Source organism: Peromyscus californicus, unplaced genomic scaffold, assembly GCF_007827085.1.
Source record: "Peromyscus californicus insignis strain IS unplaced genomic scaffold, ASM782708v3 Scaffold_20__1_contigs__length_68692818, whole genome shotgun sequence".
NCBI lineage: Eukaryota > Metazoa > Chordata > Mammalia > Rodentia > Cricetidae > Peromyscus > Peromyscus californicus.
In genome coordinates this window covers 22864053-22885876 of record NW_026294503.1, presented here as the reverse complement: position 1 = coordinate 22885876, position 21824 = coordinate 22864053, and positions in this window count along the sequence as shown.

Sequence of the window (21824 nt, the reverse complement as noted above, 5' to 3'; positions counted from 1 at the left end):
TCAGAATTAAGTTCATTTCTATCTTTGACTATTAAACCATATAAATATTTTGCAGGATAAATTAACAAAATTTCAATTAAAACAGACAGGGGATGTAGTTTAGTGGTAGAGAAATTGTCTAGCATGTGTGAAGCCCTGGTATCAACTCTCAAAACTGAAGAAAGTAAAAGATGAAGAAAAGAAAAAAAGGAAGAAAAAAATGAAGGAAGGAATCCAAGAGGAATCCTTTAGAAGTGGAAAGAAAAATGCACATCCATCATATCAAATTGACCACACAATCAAATAAAAGTAATTATTACTGTTCTCAGCATGCATTGCTTTTATGCCATTTCGACTGAAAAACAGAGAAATCATTGAGCTTCCTCGGTGGAAGGAGCATGCTCAGAAGCAGGGTGAACCTTGTCATTAATGAAATACATAGGCAAAAACGTGCTGCATTTTATTGAATGTTAATAGCAATGGAAGAGAGTTATAACCTTTATACCCTACAAGCCAATGTACTGACACATGAAAGGATGCCCTGGCCACTCATTGACCATGGTGAAACTATATTCAGACACATTCTTCCACAGGAGGCTGATGGAATTCAATTTGAGCCCCGGCTATAAAGCCCTGTTGTGAATTGTTCTGGCATATCAGTCTCAAATGATGATGTTTTCTAAGCAGATTCCTGTAATGACTTATTAAAAAAAAAAAAAAACTAAGGTAGTGCATACTTGGACATATGCCTATTTAAAATGTTATGTTTAAAGCAATCCTTCCTCAATTCAGTCATAATATCTGTTGACCAATCATCAAATATTTTTCCTTTCTTCTTTAATAGGATTAAGAAAAGTAAAACTGAGGTGGACTATTTTTTTTATAAAAGGCATATGAAATGCCTTCAAAGTACTCACACTAAAAGTCTGAGTAATTTTGGCAAAGAATGAACACTCACACTACTGTGTGTTAGAAGACACTGACTTTGAATTATACTGTTGTATAATCTTGAAAACTTCAACTGGATAAACACTTACTGTGCACCAACTTTCTACTAAGGTCCATTCATGGCACTAGAGATTACTTGAAGAGTATAAGGTTCCTGACTGCATCCAGCTTATTTCAAATAGAGACAGAAACTAAGCATCCACGAGTACGTCAACATTATTAAGGCACTATTTCCGGAGTTAAAATAATGAGGAAGGGCACCAAGTAGTTTGAACTTGGAAGAGACCTGGCCTCGTGATGCAGCACTCTTATAATCCTAGCTTCCATAGAGGGTGAAACAGGAGAATTGCAAGGCCTTCCCTGACGATAGAATAAGTTCAAAGGCAGACTGAAAACTTACTGAGATCCTAACTCAAAATCAAAAGTAAAAATGAGGGCTGGTGATATAACTCGGTGCTAGAGTGCTTTAGTGATTGTGTACCATGGAGTGAGGGGAAGAGGGAGGGAGGGAGAGAGAGAGAGGAGAATGGGGAGTGGCCATTTCCAAAGGATCAACTGTGTTGCAATTAGAGCTACTTCTGGATGGATTTCTGTGACGACAAGCAGCCATCACCAGCCTTAGAGGAAGAAGGGTTCCTGGAATCCTTCCAGTCAGGACTGCAGGAGAAATCCCCGGCAAATCAAGGAAATGCAAGTGACACTGGGGATTTCCTTACTTCTTTGATGCTAATCACACATCTGAGCAGACCCGGGGCTTAGAGGTCCAGGTTTACGCAGTTTCAAAATTAGGAAATGTTTTGGTTGTTATTTCCTAGAAGTTCCCACTCATTTTCTTTTCTTGAAGCTTGACATACTTTCTCCATTTTCAGGCCCCAACCTGCTTGTTGGCTGGTGATCACAGTACCAAAATCTTAAAAAAAAAAAAAAAAAAAAAAAAAAAATGCAGGAAGCAGTTATCTTGTATCCAAATTACAAGGACTTCTCTCTTTATTTTTTTAATGGAGAAAAGAGTGGAGGCCTGGGTCTAAAAGAGATACCAAAGCAAAACCTTGGAAATCATAAAAATGGCATAAAATGCCTTTTCCCCCCATATAAATGTCTAGAATGTGTGAAAAACCTTCCCTGTAGATCTATTTCATGCTCATGTTATACAATCACTTGCAAAATACTAAGATCTTGCTCAACTAACCCTTTCTGTGAAGAGAATGACATCACCAACATACGGGCATAATCCAAGGTGTATCAGAAAAGGTACCTTATGTGGACCCAACACAACCAAGAAGAGTTTGAAAGTCTATCAATGGCTTTATTTCTCTATACAACACACACACACACACACACACACACACACACACACACACACACACACAAAACAAAAAACAAAAAAACACATACACTCACAGTTTTTTAATAAAAGAGAGGTTTCCAAATACACTTATCTTATAGTCCCAGGCCTGTCTCTGACTCCAGGCCTAGGCCTACAATAATAGATTATTGATTATATATAGGTCTGGCTTTATATTCTCCCTTTCGTACCTCTTTTCTCTGTATCTTACCTCAGCTACACCTGCCTTTTAGATATTGATTTTAACCTTAAAAGAAAGAAATTTGTTGAGCATTTCCCACCTTAATAAATCAACCAGCCATCTATAACAAGATAGACTAAGATTGGAGCCACACGGAGCATCATTTGAAAGCTGTTCTATTTGAAAGCCACCCATTCTTTGGACTGCCATGATTTTCTCCTTTTCTGGTTCATATCTCTTGTTTTTATTTAGATCTATGCCAAGGAAGTCTTCATTGCCGCTGTCAATTTTTTTTTTTTTTTTTTACTAATTTGTGCTTAAAATATCACACATTTATTATTTCATTGCTGTGTAGGTCAAAACTCCAGGATTGCCTCTTTGAATTATCAAGGCTGAAATCAAGGGGTCAGTGTATCTGTCTGATGTGTGTCAGTGTGTCCCAAAGGCCTGTTTGTTTAAGGCTTGATTGAAGCCTTTTGGGCCCTTGGAAAGAGGTAGAATTACTGGGATATGGGGCCCAGTGTTTCCATAATTAGGTGTTTGGAAGAGTACTATTGAAGGGAATATTATAGCTCCAGTCTCTCCTTTTTCTTCCTCTCAGCTTCCTGGCCACTGTGACATGAGCCGCTTCTTCCACTAAAGGCCACTGCCATGAGGCACTGACTTGCCACAGGCTCAAAAGCAACAAATTAAACCAGCTATTGACTTAAACTTCAAAATTATTAACCAAGACGAATACCTCTTTTTCCAAGTTTGATAACCCAGTTGTTACATCATCCAAAAGCTGACTAAGACAGCCAACATATTGAGAAGAATCTGCTCCTAAGCTCCTACATATTACCAACAGCATCTGATCGCTTCTAGGGGTTGAATTGTGGCCTCCAGTTCCATGCTGATTGTTTTGTGGACTAGTCATTTTAGTGTCAATAGCTTTCTCTTTGTCCTCTCCTTAGTTCTCGCCTATGGGTCCCTATGTCTCAAAGCCAACACAAATGCCCCAATCCTCCCCACACCTGGAATCATTCTGGGTTCTCTTTCTACTGTTTATCTTTTACATTCCCCTTCTGTTACTTCTTCCTGATTCATATTATGTTTTGTTTTAAATGTTATTATATTAAGCCAACCAGGATAATTTCCCTGTTTTAGGTTCATAACCTTAATTACATCTATAATAATTTTCACTATATGATATAAGACATACATGGTTTCAAGAGATTAGATTTTAGTCATTTGATTTTGGGGAGTGAGGAGTTAATTCTTCCATCTCATGCACATATCAAGTTAGGACAACTTTTTCCATGCGAATCTAATCCCTATCATCCATCATTACAGAGATAAGGTTCAAGTTCGGATGCTAAGAACACAGAGAGCACTTAAAGTTTAAGACATGATTTGGTTTTAGGAAGAGCTAGAGACAGACATGAATTAAGATGGAAAGTAGACAGATGCTCAAGATTATTTATTTGGCTGTTATAGTACAAAAATCACCCCACCATGCTCCATGCCAACTCATCTTCATTTGTGTTTAGAGTATGAATAACCACAAAGGATACTAGAGGACAGACAAAAAAAAACAGGCAAGTCCTAAAGGATAGCAACTTCCAAATGAGGCTGAAATGTAAAAACTCCATGTTGATAACACCTGTCTTATTTGTGATTGATTCTCACACTGGAAAATAGTTGAACTGAAGACACCAGAGACACCAGAGAAACTAGACTATGTGACTGTCTGAATAATATAGGGACAGATATTTACTATTTTTCCCAGTCCTTTTAACAACCCCTTGACTCTATCACATATTTGCTAGTGAGACCACAATAATTTTATATGAAATAACAGTAATTGATCAATGCTAAACTCCTTTGGACTAACTACTCTGAGACATATTTTCTTGCTACTCTTACCTCCTTTCCTCTAGAAACTTATTTTCCCTAGAGTAAATATCTTCTTTATTTTTATCTGGAAAGTATCAAGTCTAGTCATTGAAGGACTTCTCTGCATCTGAGTATATCCTCACTTTGACGCCGTCCTAAAAGTTCTGGCCCATATGTGACACAGCAGATTCTAGAAAAATCATAGAAGACTGGATACTAGATCTTTCCCAAAGGGGAAGAAAAGATCTCTCTATTTTTTTCATTAGCTCGGCAACTCAAATTCACTCCTCAGCTACCACATGGTGAAAAGAAAGCCCAACTCCTGCTAATTGTCCTCTGACCTGAATTCTTACATTGTGGCCTTGCACTGCACACACACACACACGCACACGCACACGCACACGCACACGCACACGCACACGCACACGCACACGCACATGCACACACACACGCACACACACTCTCACACACACACTCACACATACCCCAGACAATACACACTCATGCATTCATGCACACATATGTACATACACATGCACACACACACACACACACACACACACACACACACACACACACACACACAGGCAAAGAGAAATTTTAAAAGAAATGAAGGGACAGTTTGGTTCTTAAACCCACCTGGCTGTCTGCCTGTTATGCCTTTGCTTCCATCTAGGCTTCAAACAAAATCAACTCTCAGTAGAAGAAATTAAAGTGAAAATGAGTGAAACCTCATTTGCCCAGCCTCAGAAAACGGCATCCTCATTCTGGTCATCTCATATTCGAATAGAGATTTCAGAATACCTGAACAATTCAGGTCAAAATGTCTTGATATTTGAAAGAAGCACCTACCAGATAGGTGCCAATTGGAGAACATTCAGACGTTGGCTCACATTCTGAATGCATGGACTAGCAAGCGTTCAAGTCTACATTGTATTTTGCTGATTAAATATTTGCTAAATGGGACTCTGGAAAAAAATGAGGTGGGGGGAAACAGAAGTATATGACTCATGAAAGTTTTAATGAAAGCCCAGGCCACAGTACTAACTCTTTTGGATTGTATACAGATGTCAAATATTTTTTTTTCAAATTTTTTTTCAAATATGAGGGTGTCAGATTCCCTGGAACTGGAGTTACAGACAGTTATGAGCTGCCATGTGGGTGCTGGAAATTGAACCCAGGTCCTCTGGAAGAGCAATCAGTGCTCTTAACCAGTTGAGCCAACTCCCTAGTCCTCAACTTTTTTTTTAAAAAAATCAACTTTTAAATAATAATTCTACCCATTGTGAATCATTAAGGATGAGCTTCCCAACACACTTATATCTTGAATCTTAAATCTTGAAGACCACAGGCTCTAAACCCGCCATTATCTCATCAAGATCTAAATTTCTAGAATAATCAAGCTCATTATAATGTTAATCCTGGAGCACAAAACAGTGCCCAGTGTACACATATTTGCCAGTAACCAGTTCTTTAATAAATATGTTTAGTTCTATATGGAAGACAAAACGATTGGAAGTGTTAACCTCAAGGATTTTAAATGTCCCATGATGTATTTTATCAGATTGTTAAATTTTAACATTGTTTATCTCTAAAATCATCTACATACTACTTAATCCCAAGACCAAGATATTTGAAAGTTGGAGTTTTACTTGCCAGATGAAAAGAGAAAAGAAACTCACCCTCTAAAAGTATTACACCAGCTCAGACCACCTCATAGCCCCTTCAAAATCCATCAAAACCAGCCAATCAGAGCCCTGTGGCATCTTTTCTATCTGTGGAATGGCTAGTTAAAAATCACCCCAGTCTTCTGTATTACATACAGAGTTCTCTTGTCTTCTTACATGAATGGTTGCTATCATTACATCAGCCTCCAGTAACTTCAATACATGAATGGCTAGCTTACGGTCCAAGAGTGGATGGGCTTTTCTGTCCCTTTCAGAGGCATCTGCCAACCAACAGGAACAGGGAGACAAAGCTATCTTTAAGTATTCTGCCCCAATCAATGAATAGGCCATGCCTAAAAAGCAGCTTCAGATGAGACTGTGTGAACGTGGAGGATACCCAGGGGCTTCTGAAAACCTCCTTCCAGCGTGAGAGAGAACTCTTTTTGCATATAGGAATGAAAGTAAATTGAGCTGAAAGCCGAGCTGTGTCTACTTGACTTTGAAGGGTAGGCCTAATAGAGGGGGGTGGTGGAAACAATTCAATAAGTGACAGGGACAAAAGGGTGTGTGTTATATGTGAACAGCCTTGCTTACTCAAACTGAGGAGCGGATTCCTTGATAGTGAGGAGACAGAACATATAAGCTCTCCTTCTACACTGAGTGATCTTGTCTTCCTTTGATTCAGCTTTTAATATTATTCCACTATTAATATAAGCACACTGGAGATGAATTAGATGAATAGAAGTATAAAAATGCAAGGACCTATCTATAATTCCAGTAAACACAGGGAATTCTTGTTCTCTCTCTCTCTCTCTCTCTCTCTCTCTCTCTCTCTCTCTCTCTCTCTCTCTCTCTGTCTCTCTCTCTCTCTGTCTCTCTGTCTCTCTGTCTCTGTCTCTGTCTCTCTCTGTCTCTGTCTCTCTCTCTCTCTGTGTGTGTGTGTGTGTGTGTGTGTGTGTGTGTGTGTGTGTGTGTGTTTCTGAATGTGGAAGGTACAGGATGATGCAGAAGCATGTGTGCCCATGTGTATGGAAGCCAGAGATTAGCCTTGGGTATTTTTCCTCAGGAGCCATCCACCTTGTTTTTGGGACAGACTCAGATCTGGTACTAGTCAACTAGTCAGGCTGGGTGGCTAACAACAGGAGGCTTCCTCCTGGCTCTACTTCCCTGGCTCTAGGCTTACAAACTTAGGATATGACATCCTGGTTTTATGTGGATTCTGGGGAGGGGGGTGTGTCGAACTTAAGTCCTCATGCTCGTGAGGCAAGCATTTTACTGACTGAGTTATGCTCCTCGAAGTGCTACTTTTTTGGTACATTTTTTCCAGTTTTATTACAACTTGAGAGTTTTATTCAGATGAAACCAGACTAAACATATAAAAATATCTGACCTGACTCCCCTGCTTCCATTATTCCTTTATCTTAAGAGAAAGGAGCCCCTCCACTGAGTTCTGAGTTCTCTGGGTATTTAGTGAGAATGACTTTCAACATTTCAGCACACACACACACACACCATTTATCATTTGTGGAAAGGGGGGATTTATAAACCATGGAGGATGTATGGAGGTCAGAAGACATCTTTGGAGAATAGATTCATTCCTTAATGCATGTGAGTCCTGGGATTGAACAAAAGTCCTCAGGCTTGGCAGCAAACACCTTTACACCCTGAGCCATCTCACTGGCCCTTATATCTTTTTTGTATTATATTCATAATGTTTTACAATATGAACATTTTGTACACAGTAGGGGGTGAGTGAAGTACTGAATGAGTGTATTGTTTGCCAAGAGCACAGCCTTGACAAGGATGCTAAAGATTCAGAGATGTAGGAGTGCCAATACCTTCCTTTGGACCAATGCAAATGTTAACATTGTGTACAGAAAATGTCCATTATAGCTCCCCACCCCCAGGATGTTTACAGCCTGAACTGCTCCCTTACAGAGACTGCACCTACCAAGGTTAGCTAGCCATCCTCTTGTTTATCTATGTGTAATTATCCTGCCTACTTGTTCAGCAGTATGCAATAACCCTGCCTCCTTGTTCAACTGTATGTAAGGAACATATTGAGCATCTAAGGGGCTGCAGCCTCAACCTCAACTTTTCTGTAAGTCCCTGTGTTTGTCATTCCTTCATTCCCTTGCCACCCAAGTAAGTCAATCCCTGGAGCCATGCAGAATGTAGCAGTCCATGACATTGAAAGTTCTTTATGAACATTATTTTTTATTTATTTGCATGTGCAGTGCTGGGGATAAAACCCAGGTCCTTGTGAATCCATTACCATGAAACTACACTCTCCAGCCCTATGCATCATTTTAACAGTAAAAAGAAAATCATGCAGGTAAGTTATAGAATTATAGATATACATTTCAAATTTATTTAGTTACGTCTGAAGTGGTGTTTCAACAATTATTAGAAATCATTAAAAATATGGCAATAAACATCTTTGCCTAACTCCAGCATGGAAATCTTGTGACCTCCACATTAAAAAATTGGTTGGGGTATATGTGTGTGTGTGTGTGTGTGTGTGTGTGTGTGTGTGTGTGTGTGTGTGTGTGTGTGTAGAGAGAGAGAGAGAGAGAGAGAGAGAGAGAGAGAGAGAGAGAGAGAGAGAGAGAAATCACTTGGGTGTATGCCTGCCATGGGGCACATGTGGATGTCAGAGGACCATTTCCTGAAGTCAATTCTCTCCTCCCACTTTACATGGGGTTCAGGGTTCAATTTCAGGTCATCTGGTTTGAAATCTAATACTTTCTTCACCTGAGCTGGCTCCCTGGTCCTGTCCTTCATACTTAGATAGATCATCTAGGGAGTGTCTGATTTGTTTTCATTCCCACTTAAAATTCACTGAGCTAGAAAGCTGACCATGATGAGATGGAGGGGAGTTAGTCCATCATACACTTCAAATGTGTTTGATTAGGAGAAGCACTAAGCATTGATTAATGGAAATATAGTTAACATGGGAACACAGCCTTTGAAAGAGTAAATTCACTTAATTATATACCTTTTAAATATGTAATCAGAACTATTTATTTGAGTTTCAAGATTGAGTACCCAAAGCACTTTTCTAATATTTAAAGTATGTTACACTAAATTAAAGGAAGGTAATAGTTTACGTTCTGCTTCTACTAATTAATAATACATCTTTTACTTTAATTTTAAACATATAGTATAGAGGAAAATAGTACTTAACTGTACAGAAAGGTCTGTACATATTTCTATCATTTCCTTCACTACACAAAATCTTTTATTATATTCAATATAATGGTTTTAAAACAACTGCCCCAATTTGGTTCCATTTGGTCTGTTTTTCCATTCTTTGTATTTTGTCTATTTTCCCATTTGAGTAGGAAATGTGACTTATAAAGAATTAACTTAAATGATGCAGAGAGAATCAAATGGCCTGGCGAATCTCCAGGTACACCAAGTGACCCATTGCCTGAAAATGGAAAAAGATGACCACAAGAATTTTGCTTAAAACACTTCCTCCCACCACTAAGCCTGTGCCTGTAGACTTGAGGGAGGCCATAGAAGGAGGGAGTTCCAGTCAGACAAACATTTACTCACTTGAAAGTAACTTCCTCATATTTCCTCAAGATTCTTATTTAATCAGAGATTGATTTAATCAGAGATTGGTTCTCACAGAGAAATACATAGAAGATGGAGTCAAATTCTTTTACTTCACAAAAGTAATGTGCTCCGATATGGCTTTAACATTTCAAATTGAACCAAGAGAAATGAAGCTTGGGCTTCTTGTGTGTGCTGCCTCCAAGAGAGCCTGAAGGCAAAGCTGTTTGCTGATGTCCCTACTCCAATGACCATATTTTTCTGATTATGAGATGAGGCACTTGTTATCTGTGTCAAGGAGGAGGGTAGGTCCTTGAATTCACATTAAAAGTATGAAAGCAGCCACATCTGGAAGATTTGGGCCCCACCCAAGCCTCATAGTTTCAATCCTCTGGCATTTCAGCCCTTCTTAGGAGCCCACATGGAAGTTGTCAGAGCAAACCCACAGGGGATTGGTGACATTTAGGCTGGACACATGCAGGATCCTCCCCGACACATCTCACTGGTGAATACAAAGTGAGTGGAACACTTGTACCAATTGTTTCAGTCTACAAATTTTCCAGAAGCTTCTTGACCTCCAAAACGTTAGTCTCTAGTTAAAGCAAAGAGTAGAGCTAGGGAAAAAATGTGAAGCCTAATTTGTTCCAAAGTGCTGGGGCTTCTGAACATTTGGACCACCTGTCTGAAGAGAACGGCTCCACAAATACTTTAGTTCATGACTGAATTTCATTCTTAATGTATAAGTCTGGGTGGAACTACCGAGTGATATCCCACACAAGTGCACATGGAAGGAAGTTATTTTGAGGGTATAAGTCTTTTTTTTTTTTTTAATTTTTTTTTTTATTTTGCAATACAATTCAGTTCTACATATCAGCCACGGATTCCCTTGTTCTACCCCCTCCCGTCCCCCTCACCTTCCCCCCAACCCCCCCACCCCATTCCCATCTCCTCCAGGGCAAAGCCTTCCCCACAGACTGAGGTCAACCTGGTAGACTCAGTCCAGGTAGGTCCAGTCCCCTCCTCCCAGGCCGAGCCAAACAATCCTGCATAGGCCCCAGGTTTCAAACAGCCAACTCATGCAATGAGCACAGGACCCGGTCCCACTGCCTGGATGCCTCCCAAACAGATCATGTCTGGATAGTTCTTTTTGCTTGAAGCAGAAAGTCCTAATTAGTCTACTAAAGAGCAAAGAGGAGTGTGGAGGGAAGGATGTTTCCAGAAATAGAATTTTGTGGTATAATTTTTGTAAGATTATGGGAAAATATTTTAGATGTTTATGAAGGCTTTTCAAATGTTTATCACTGTAATTCACCATCTCATAGAGGATTTTAGGTCACTGTTTATTATTGATAAACTAGTGAATAATTGCGTAAATGAGTGAATTATACAGGTTGTGATTAAAGGTCTTTGAATTGTGTGTGTATGAGAATTCATGTAAAAATCTTGTTGAGAAGATCTTTAAATAAATTATTACATTACTAGCAATATTTTAAGATACTTACAGAATGCATGTATTAACTACAGATTACGACTGAAACTCACAAGTATTATTTAGCAAGTCATACAACGAAGTAATGAGTCTTTTTCTTTTTGAAATACTATAGCTTGAACCCAAGGCCTCATGCAGACCAGACAAGAGCCTATCATTGACCTACATTCCCAGGCTTGGGACAAGTATTTGAAGGATATGTCCTGCAGAATATGTATGCTCAGCATACAAGCCTCATTCCCTCAGCTCCAAGGCCAGAGTGCTTTCCTTCTGCACTATCTCCTTCATTTACTTTCCAAAGCAACAGACAAGCTGAAGGATTGATCAGGAAAATCGGAGTTCAAGGTCATTCTTGACCAAATAGCAAATCTCCTAGCCTGGGATACGTGAATCCTGTCTCAAAAGTTTATATACATACATATATACATACACATAAAAGTATGTATGTATCTATGTGTGTGTGTTTATTATGTGTGTATATATTACATGTTATATGTAATTTTATATCAAAAGTCCAGAAAATTAAGTAAAACATAAATCTAGTTTAATAAATATAGAAAGCTTAGATAGTGAAACTTTCTGGAAAGAAAAATAAGGGTACCAAAGAGTAGCATGTAATAGTAGTAAGACAGCTATCTGTTCCTTTTAAAACCATGACAATATTTGTGAAAATTTTTAGTAAATATTCCAATTAGTGCAAATACTTCTTATTAAATAAGTAACGAAATTAGCAAAATACCTTCAAAAAGTAAGGAGTTTGGATTAAAAGTCATTTTAATGACATTGTAAATTAACATGTCTGAATGGAATAAATGTATTTACATAATGATTTAATATATTTACATATAAAACCACATACAATAGCAGTCATACAGTGGTTATATATTTGTATATAATCTTAAGAATTATAAATCTAAATCTCCCAAAATTTTAAGATATGTTCTAAATAATTAGAGATCTTTTTCAAAGCCTTGACATTTGATCCTCATGATAGTCTCAGCTAGAATAATGGTTCTATGTTTAAGATGTTTTCTAATACAAGATTACTTATCTACCAGTGTATTTATAATATATTTTTGTCATTTAATAAGGTATGTTTAAAATTCATTTACTATGTTTGTTTGAGCACATAATACTCAAATCTGTATACTCCTTGCTTTTCTGAAGATTTGAACAGTTAAGCAACTGGAATATAGCTCAGTCATAGAGTACTTATTGACCCTGGCTTTATTCTCTAGAATTTCCAAAATGAATTAACAAATAAAAAGCTAAATTTTATTTTGAAAAAAAAATATTGTTCAAACCCATAGTCTGTTGAGTACTTTACTGGATGCACAGGACAAGATGATATATATTTTTTTTTCCTGATTCTTAAAGGTCAATATACTGAATCTCATGTGGTTAGAATAACCAATGTTGATTCAATGAAGAGAAGACAAGCCTGAACCTTTCCTTGATGAGTCACACTGACTCCTTTGTGGTGGTGAAGGCCTCAATCCATTGAACCTTGTTTTCACTGGCAAGCATACAAATGGACATTCTTTCTCACCATTGTATACAGTGGTGAGCATAAATGGACATTTGGAATGTGTGGAAGGATCGTCATTGGACAGCTCATGCATGACTACTCTGAGGTCATCCCTCTGGACAGTGAAGATAAAGACATATTTGGACATTTCTAAAACACAGGCTTCAGTTTCCAGGAAAAATGTCTTATTAATTTGAGCATACTGGTATCCATTTTTCTTATTTTCCGTTTTCAATAATAATGTAAAGATGCAAAAACAAAAAAAAATGGTGATTGGAAGGGTCATGATTTTAGATTCCACAAATTTATTTTAATTACATGTTTCTTCTCATTAGAAAGGCTGTATGTCCTTACATTTTGCTGTGAAACTCACATAGCAACCACCAATAGGATAGTATTTCCTACACTATTAGGACAGGATTATCTGTGACTTTTTTTTTTGGGTCAGTGAATAATGTATTAAAGTTATTTCCATGTCATATGCAATATATTATCTGTGGCAGCTTTAAGCACTGTCACATGATTACCACAGACCAAAGAGGAAGGCCTTCTTCAGCCTTGATTGCAAAATTAGTAAGATGATGCAGAGTTGCATCTGACTTATGCTGACATGGGAAAGAGGGAATCCTTAACCTTAATCCTAAAATCTGTATTATATGTTCCTGTAGTTCTGCAAAGTGCAAGGCAAATGATAGAGCACATAAATGGAAATAAGGAGGTTAATAAAGAAGCCAGGCTCCATCTGCTTGGAGCTATCATTCTTATTTGCATTCCATAATTTACCTTTCCTTTCATTTAGCCGCCATTTACATTAATAGTAGTAAGCATAGTGTCTGTGTCCACCTCATCCTAACCTTTAAATTGCTCCAGAATCCTATGTCCTATAGATTGTTCTGGATTAAAAAAAAAAAAAAAAAAAAAAGCAAAAGCACAACTGAAAACCTCACATGAGTTAGATGGCTTCTTCGCTTCCTTCATTGTCATGTACTGTGGCTCTGAAGGTCAGATGTCTTCATATGATGAACCATTAGTACCAAGTATCATTTGTTGCCTGAGTCTCTAACACAGACACCCTCATTCCAGTATACCCCCTGCTGACACATCTTTCCTAAAAAGGCAATCACATGCTGTGATTAAAGTTGTATTCTTTGATTCTTGGCTCCCTGTTAAGTTTAGGCAAGACAATGCATTCTACCCTTGCTTCCTGGGAAGGCAAATCAGTACCATGGTGATGTTTGTCCACAGGAGAATCTACTACAGAAAGTTCCACTGACACTGAATTGCAAATATTTTTATATTGGCCGTGTGGCCCAGAAAGAGATGGTTGGTCCTTTTGCTGTCATTCTGAAACCCCTTTCACATATTGTCAATCTCAACAAAAAGACAGTTCAGGGAAATTCAGAGAATTAAATGTGTCACCACGTAGGGGAGTGACTGAGGAACGGCATATAGAGATGCAAATGGATGTTTATCTCAGTCCCCTAAGTGTATTCTGTCTCTCATTACCATACACAATTCGCACAGTACCCTTACATTTCTGGTACTAGAAGAATGTCTGGCATATATTATACATTCAAGAAATATTACTTAACTAAATGACAGAAATTTAATAATAAAAATGCATAAGAATGAATCCAGAAATGAACTAGAACTTACCAACGCTGCAGTTTCTCACAAAGAGTACTCTTTTGAAGATTTCTCTTTCCTCAAGTTTCCCAGTGCTTGAAATCTTGCTGAAGCTACTCCACAAGCAAGACAGTTTATATTGGCTCTCAGAATATTCATAAGGGTTGTTCTTCAGACAAATTTCAGTAAGTGATAAAAATGTATGTGACATGGTACACAACTGTAATCCCAACACTTGGGAGGCAGGAAGCTCATTAGTTAGAGCACAGTTTGAGCTATATAGTGAGACTTTATCTCAAACATGAAAAGATAAATTGTACAGACAATTCTTACTCTATTTGTGAGTTCACCAGAAGACAGAGACTATCTCCACTTCTTCATCCTCTAACTTTAAAAATGATTTGTCTATATCTACATAAAATAACATATGAATACATAACGTTCACTAAGTTTTCTTACATTATAATGAATGTGAGAAATTCAGGACTAGATAACACGTATTTTTGAAAACCTTCCTTACAATCACCAGTAGATAAATACCAATATTCAAAGTCTTTCTTCTCTGTTTATAAGAAAAAAATATTTTAGTCAGCATTTTCATATCTTTCTTCCATATAAAATGTTGTATAGCATTTCATGCACAAGAAAATATTTCTTCAAAAATTCTTAAACAAGCAATAGAAGGAATGAATGAATCAGTTAAAGAAAATAAATGAAACTGTTCAAGACTAGAAAATGAAAATAGAACCAATAAAGAAAACACAAATAGAGGGAATCTTGCAAATGAAAATTTAGAAATGAGAAAAGGAATTATAGAGACAAGCTTCACCAACAGAACACAAGATATATAAGAGCAAATCTCAGGCTTTGAAGATATGATAGAAAAAATGAATACATTGGTCAAAAAAAGCTAAATCTCAAAAATCCTTGACACAAAACAGTCAGGAAATCTGGGACACTATAAAAAAAAACCAAACCTACATATAATAGGAATAGAGGAAGGAGAATACCAGATCAAAAGCCCACAAAATCATGGAAGAAAATTTTCCTAACCTAAAGAGGGAGATGCATTTGAAGGTATTAGAAGCATATAAAATACCAAAAAGAATGAGCAATAAAAGAATGTCCACATAATAATCAAAACACTGAATATACAGAACAAAGAAAGAATATTAAAGCCTTCAATAGAAAAGGACCAAGTAACGAATAATGCAGACCTATTAGAATTTCACCTCAATTCTCAATGAAGTCTCTAAAGCGAGTAGAGCATGGAAAGATGTGCTACCAACTCAAGGAGACCACAGATGCCATCCCAGATTATTATATCCAGCAAAACTTTCAATCATTGTAAATGGAGAAAATAAAATACACCATGATGAAGTCAGTTTTAAACAATATCTATTTATAAATCCAGCACTACAGAAAGTAATAGGAGGAAAAATACAAATGAAGGAGGTTAACTGCACCCATGAAATAAAGTCTTATGTCAGCAATACCCAAAGAAAGGAAACACACACACACACACACACACACACACACACACAGAAACATACATACACAGAAACACACATACACACAATCACCACCACCACCAACAAAAAGCAACAAAATAACAGGAATTAACAATCATTGGTCATTGATATTCCTCAATATCAATGGCTTTAATTCCCCAATAAAAAGCCACAAATTAACTGAATGGATATGAAAACAGGACTCATCCTTTTGCTGCATAGTAGAAACATACCTGAACATCAAGGATAGACATTACCTTGGAGTATAGGATTGTAAAAAGACATATCAAGCAAGTGGAAGTAAGAAGCAAAAAAGTGTAGCCATTTTAATATCTAACAAAATAGTCTTCAAATCAAAATTAATCAAAAGAAATGGGGAAGGACTCTGAATATTGAACAAAGAAAAAAATCCATCAAGATGACATTTCCATTCTTAACATCTATGCCTGAAACACAAGGGCACCCACTTTTGTAAAAGAAGCACTACTATAGTTTAAATCACATATTGACCCTCACACACTAATAGTGGGAGACTTCAGTACTCCATCTTCACCAATGGACAGGTCATCCAGACAAAAACTAAATAGAAAAATACTGCAATAACTGATGTTATAATCCAAATGAATCTAACAGATATTTATGGAACATTCCACCAAAATACAAAAGAGTACACCTTATTCACAGCACCTCACAGAACTTTCGCCAAAACTGACTACATGCTCAGATACAAAGTAAGTCTCAATAAATAGAAGAAAATTGAAATAACTCCTTGAATCCTGTCAGACCATCATGGATTAAAGCTTGATATCAACAACAATAGAAACATCAGAAAGCTTATGAACTCATGGAAACAGAACAATTCTTTATTCAAGGAAAATGGGTCAAGACAGAAATAAAGATATTAGAACTCAATGAAAATGAATACACAACATTTACAATAGAAAATTTATGATGCACAATGAAAGTGGCTCTAAGAGGAATGTTCAAAGCACTAAGTGCCTACATAAAAATTTTGGAGAGATCTCATGCTGGCAACTTAACAGCACGCATGAGAGCTCTAGAACAAAAAGGAATAAGCACACCCAAGAGGAGTAGATGGCAAGATATAATCAAACTGAGATTTAAAATCAATAAATTAGAAACAAAGAGAAAAAACAAAGAATCAATGAAAGAAAGAATTGTTTCTTTGAGAAAAACCAATGAGACAGACAAACCCTTAACAAAACTAACTTAAAGTCATTGAGAATATCCGAATTAATAAAAGCAAAAACAAAAAGGGGGACATAACAACAGACACTAAAGAAATCCAATGAATCATGAGGTCATGCTTTAAAAACCTGTCCTCAGCCAGGTGGTGGTGGTGTATGCCTTTAATCCCAGCACTCAGGAGGAAGAGGCAGGCAGATCTCTGTGAGTTCAAGGCTAGCCTGGTGTACAGAGTGAGATCCAGGACAGGCACTAAAGCTACACAGAGAAACCCTGTCTCAAAAAACAAACAAACAAAAACAAAAAACAAACAAACAAACCAAAAAACCTGTCCTCAAATTGCAAAGGAAAGATAAGGACACAACCAGAAAATGTAAGCACACCACATTAAGTCTGAATAAATCACAAGAAGGTGTAGGGAAGATAATATTTAAAACAAAAACTGATGGTGTGGGGTGTTTTTTTTTTTTAATTTTTGTTTGTTCCTTGAGAATTTTGTGTAATTTTTTGATCATACTCAACTTTTCCAAATTTATTCCCCCTTCTCCAGCCACCCATTTTCCCCCCATCAAGGCAAATTTGTTCTGCCCAAATATTCTTGGTTGTGTGTCCTTCTACTATAGCTGCTCTTATGGTTTTGAAGTATATCATTAATTATTACTATAACAATAATTTGTATATAGTTATTTTACTTTCTATTGCTACAATAAATCTAATTTTCTATTTAAAAATTAAATAAATATGCTAGAAACCTCATCCAACTACTGAGGGATCTGGATGCAGAGATCCATGACTAGGCCCTGGGTGGATCTCTGGGAGTCCAATCAACGAGAATGAGGAGGGTTTATATGAGCGAGAATTGTTGAGACCAAGGTTGGATAAAGCACAGGGACAAATAGCCAAATGAATGGAAACACATGAACTATGAACCAATGGCTGAGGGGTCCACACTGGATCAGGCCCTCTGAATGGGTGAGACAGTTGATTGGCTTGATCTGTTTGGGAGGCATCCAGGCAGTGGGACCAGATCTTGTGCTCATTGCATGAGTTGGCTGTTTGAAACCTGGGGCCTATGCAGGATTGTTTGGCTTGGCCTGGGAGGAGGGTACTAGACCTACCTGGACTGAGTCTACCAGGTTGACCTCAGTCTGTGGGGAAGGCTTTGCCCTGGAGGAGATGGGAATGGGGGGGGCGGGCGTTGGGGGGAAGGTGAGGGGGACGGGAGGGGGGAGAACAAGGGAATCCGTGACTGATATGTAGAACTGAATTGTATTGCAAAATAAATTAAAATAAATTAAAAAAAAAATTTATCCTCCACCAAATTGGAAAATCTAAAAGAAATGGATAATTTTTATAATAAGTACCACTTAACAAAGTTACATCAAGGTCAGAAAAACAAAATAAATAGACCTATGACCCCTAGTGAAATAAAAGCAGTTATTTAAAGTCTCACAACAACAACAACAAAAAGGCCAGGGAAGATGGTTTTAGTACAATATTCTATCAGACTTTCAAAGAAGAGTTAATGCCAATGTCTCAATTTATTTCATAGAAATGAAATAGAAGGAACATTGCTCAACTCATTTTATGAGGCCATAGTTACCCTGAAACCCAAACCACATAAACACTCAACAAAGAATTACAGACCAATTTCCCTTATGAACATAGAAGGAAAAATATACTTGCCAACCAAATCCAAGATCATGATCAAGTAGGCTTCATCAAGAGATGCAGTGATGTTTCAAAATACAAAAAAAAAGAAAAAAATCAGTTAATGTAATCCAGCACATGAAGAAACTGAAAGAAAGGAAAAAAAAAGACAAAAACAAATACATGATCATCCCATTAGATGTTGAAAAGGCCTTTGACAAAATCAAACACCCATTCATAATGAAAGTACTGGAGAGATTACAGGTAAAAGTGACATACCTAGACAGAATACAAGCAATTTATATCAAGCCTACAGCAATATCAAATTAAATAGAGTGAAACTCAAAGCAATTCCATGAAAATCAAGAACAAGACAAGACTGTTCATTCTCTCGATATCTATTCAATATAGTATTTGAAGATTTAGCTAGAGTAATATGACAACTGAGGGAGATCAAGGGGATACAAATTGGAAAGGAAGAAGTCAAAGTATTATTATTTACAGATGATATGATAGTATACATACGTGAGTCTAAAATTCCACTTGGGAACTCCTATAGCTGAAAAACACTTTCAGCAAAGTATCTGGATACAAAATTAGCTCACAAAAATCAGTAGCCCTCTTATATACAGATGACAACTGAACTGAGAAAGAAACCAGGGAAATAACACCTTTCACTATAGCCTCAAATAATATAAAATATATTGGGGTACCTTTATCCAAGTAAGTAAAGGACTTATAGGATAAAAACTTCAAGTAATTGAATAAAGAAATTGAAGAATTATCAGAAAGTTGAAAGATCTCCCATGCTCATGGATCTATAGTTGGATTTTCTTTGGACCACCAGCTCCCAAATAATGACATGAAAACTTTTTATTAATTATGAAAACTTGCCCTTAGCTTAGACTTATTCCCAGCTGGCTTTTATAACTTAATTTAACCCATTCATATTAATCTACATTCTGATACATGGCTCATTACCTCACCTCCATACTGTATGTCCTACTTCTTCTGTGTCTCATTGGCCAATTCTCTGCCTCTCAGATTCTTGCCTTCAGTTCCTCTCTCTCTCTCTCTCTCTCTCTCTCTCTCTCTCTCTCTCTCTCTCTCTCTCTCTCCAGAACTCCCACCTGTCCTCTCCCACTTAGATATTGGCCATTAAGCTCTTTATTAAATCAATTAGAAGGTGCCTTAGCAGAGAAACATCTTCACAGTGTACAAAAAGATTATCCTCCAACATTTCCCCCTTTTTTCTCTAAATGAAAAGGAAAGGTTTCAACTCCAACACAGTAAAATTTTACACAGTGAGAACAATTACAAAGTAAGAATTACATTCACAATGTCCAGTCCATTTGTATTTGGCAAATTCAGAGAAAGTACTCTATTATCTATCCTATCTTGGTGAGTCCAAACGTTTTATACCTAAACCACTTTCTATCATAACTTGTATTACCAGCCTAAAAATATCCTTTCAGACCTTAAAACATTTTCTTGATAAACAACTTAAACTTTTTTGTTTCTTAATCTTTAAGACTTCATATCTCTTTCGCAAGTTTCTTTTTTGATTTTGATCACAAGGAAAACTGTAAAATTATAACCATCTAGTCTTCAATCCAATCAGAGTCCTGAAAAACGATAAAATATTACCTGAATAAGCAGAAAGTACAGAGCAAGCAACTTCTTAAACTACAAAAATGAAGAGACATATGGCTGCCTGAACAGCCATCCAAGGTTCCTGTGTAACACTTGAACATCCATCTTTGACCTACAGGTCTAGAACATTTGATACACTTTTCTGTGAAGCAGGAATTTTAAAGGACTATCCTGCCTTGTCTTGGCAAAGTTTGGCAGTCACTTTCCTATGTGTCCTACTTGTCCAATTTGGACGGCATTTTGTCAGCAGTCAAGGCAAGGGCAGTTTCTTGCTCAGTGGCTAGCTTTGTCACATTGACAGTAAACTACATATGGAGGTTCTTTGATACCCATCATCATCTCTGAAGTAGATTGGTGCTTCCAGGAGCAAATGCATCTCACTGTCATGAAAAACCTATGCTATTAAAACAAATCTTAAATGCCATATTCTGAGGATCTCTGAAGTTTTTGAAGACCACCTACCTATCTAAATTACATGACGCTAAATAAAGCTTATTTCTATCTACATCTAAACCCTTACTACAAGTTTGATTGTTATAGATAACAAACTACCAACCTATATTTCTTAATTATCCTAAACAGTTTGCAATAATAGCTTTCAAGGATGAGAATATTACATTTTTAAATGAGCTTCATAGATATAATACCTTAAACAAGAGTAGAAGCATATATATATATATATATATATATATATATATATATAGTATGTTATAACAAAAATAATCTTAAATTTGTATCAATATTCAAAAATCCATGCCAATGGAAAATGTTTGAGACTAGTAGTTGCTTTTTAGTTTAAAAATAGATTCAACAATCTACCCTTTTATCCTATCAGTCATAAATTCCCCCTTTTTACTAGTGGATGTCTTTCTATAAGCTGTGAATGTGTGTTGTTCCCATTGGTTAATAAATAAGATGCTTTGGTCTATGGCAAGTCAGCTTAGAAGTGGGAAATCCAAGGAGAGAGATAGGAAAGAGAAAGATGGAGTCTGGATAGATGCCAGCCACAGGTCAAGGAGAAGCAAGATGCAGCAGACTGGTAATGTCATGGCCATGTGACAATATATAGATTAATAGAAATAGGTTAATTTAAGATGAAAGAACTAGCTAGCAAGAATTCTTAGCCATAGGCCATACAGTTTGTAAATAATATTAAACTTCTGAGTGAATATTTTATAAATGGCTGTTGGATCACGGGGCCAGGCAGGAACAGAGGAAACGTCTGCCTACATTTGGCGCCCAGATATGGCAGCAAGAATTTCCACTAGAAACTTGATAAAGTTTTTAAAAAATAGATTCTAAGATGGGAAGTAAAAACAGCTTCCTAGATGTGTCTCACAGGCAAGCTGTGATATAGAGATATCATGGTGTGTGGGCTTGAAATACAGTATGGCCAGTTCACAGTGTATGGGCTTTATCTAAAGCATGGCAGATTCCTGCCTTGGTACACTGAGGTGTCTCCAAGCTGTGCAGCATGCTGCATGGTAAATTCGCCTTTCCTCATACAGATAAAAAGGGTTCATGGACCAGTTGCATGCTGCCTGTTGGCAGCATGCACCCCAGAGTGGGCAGGGTAAGCATGGCTCTCCTGCATACCTCCAGCTG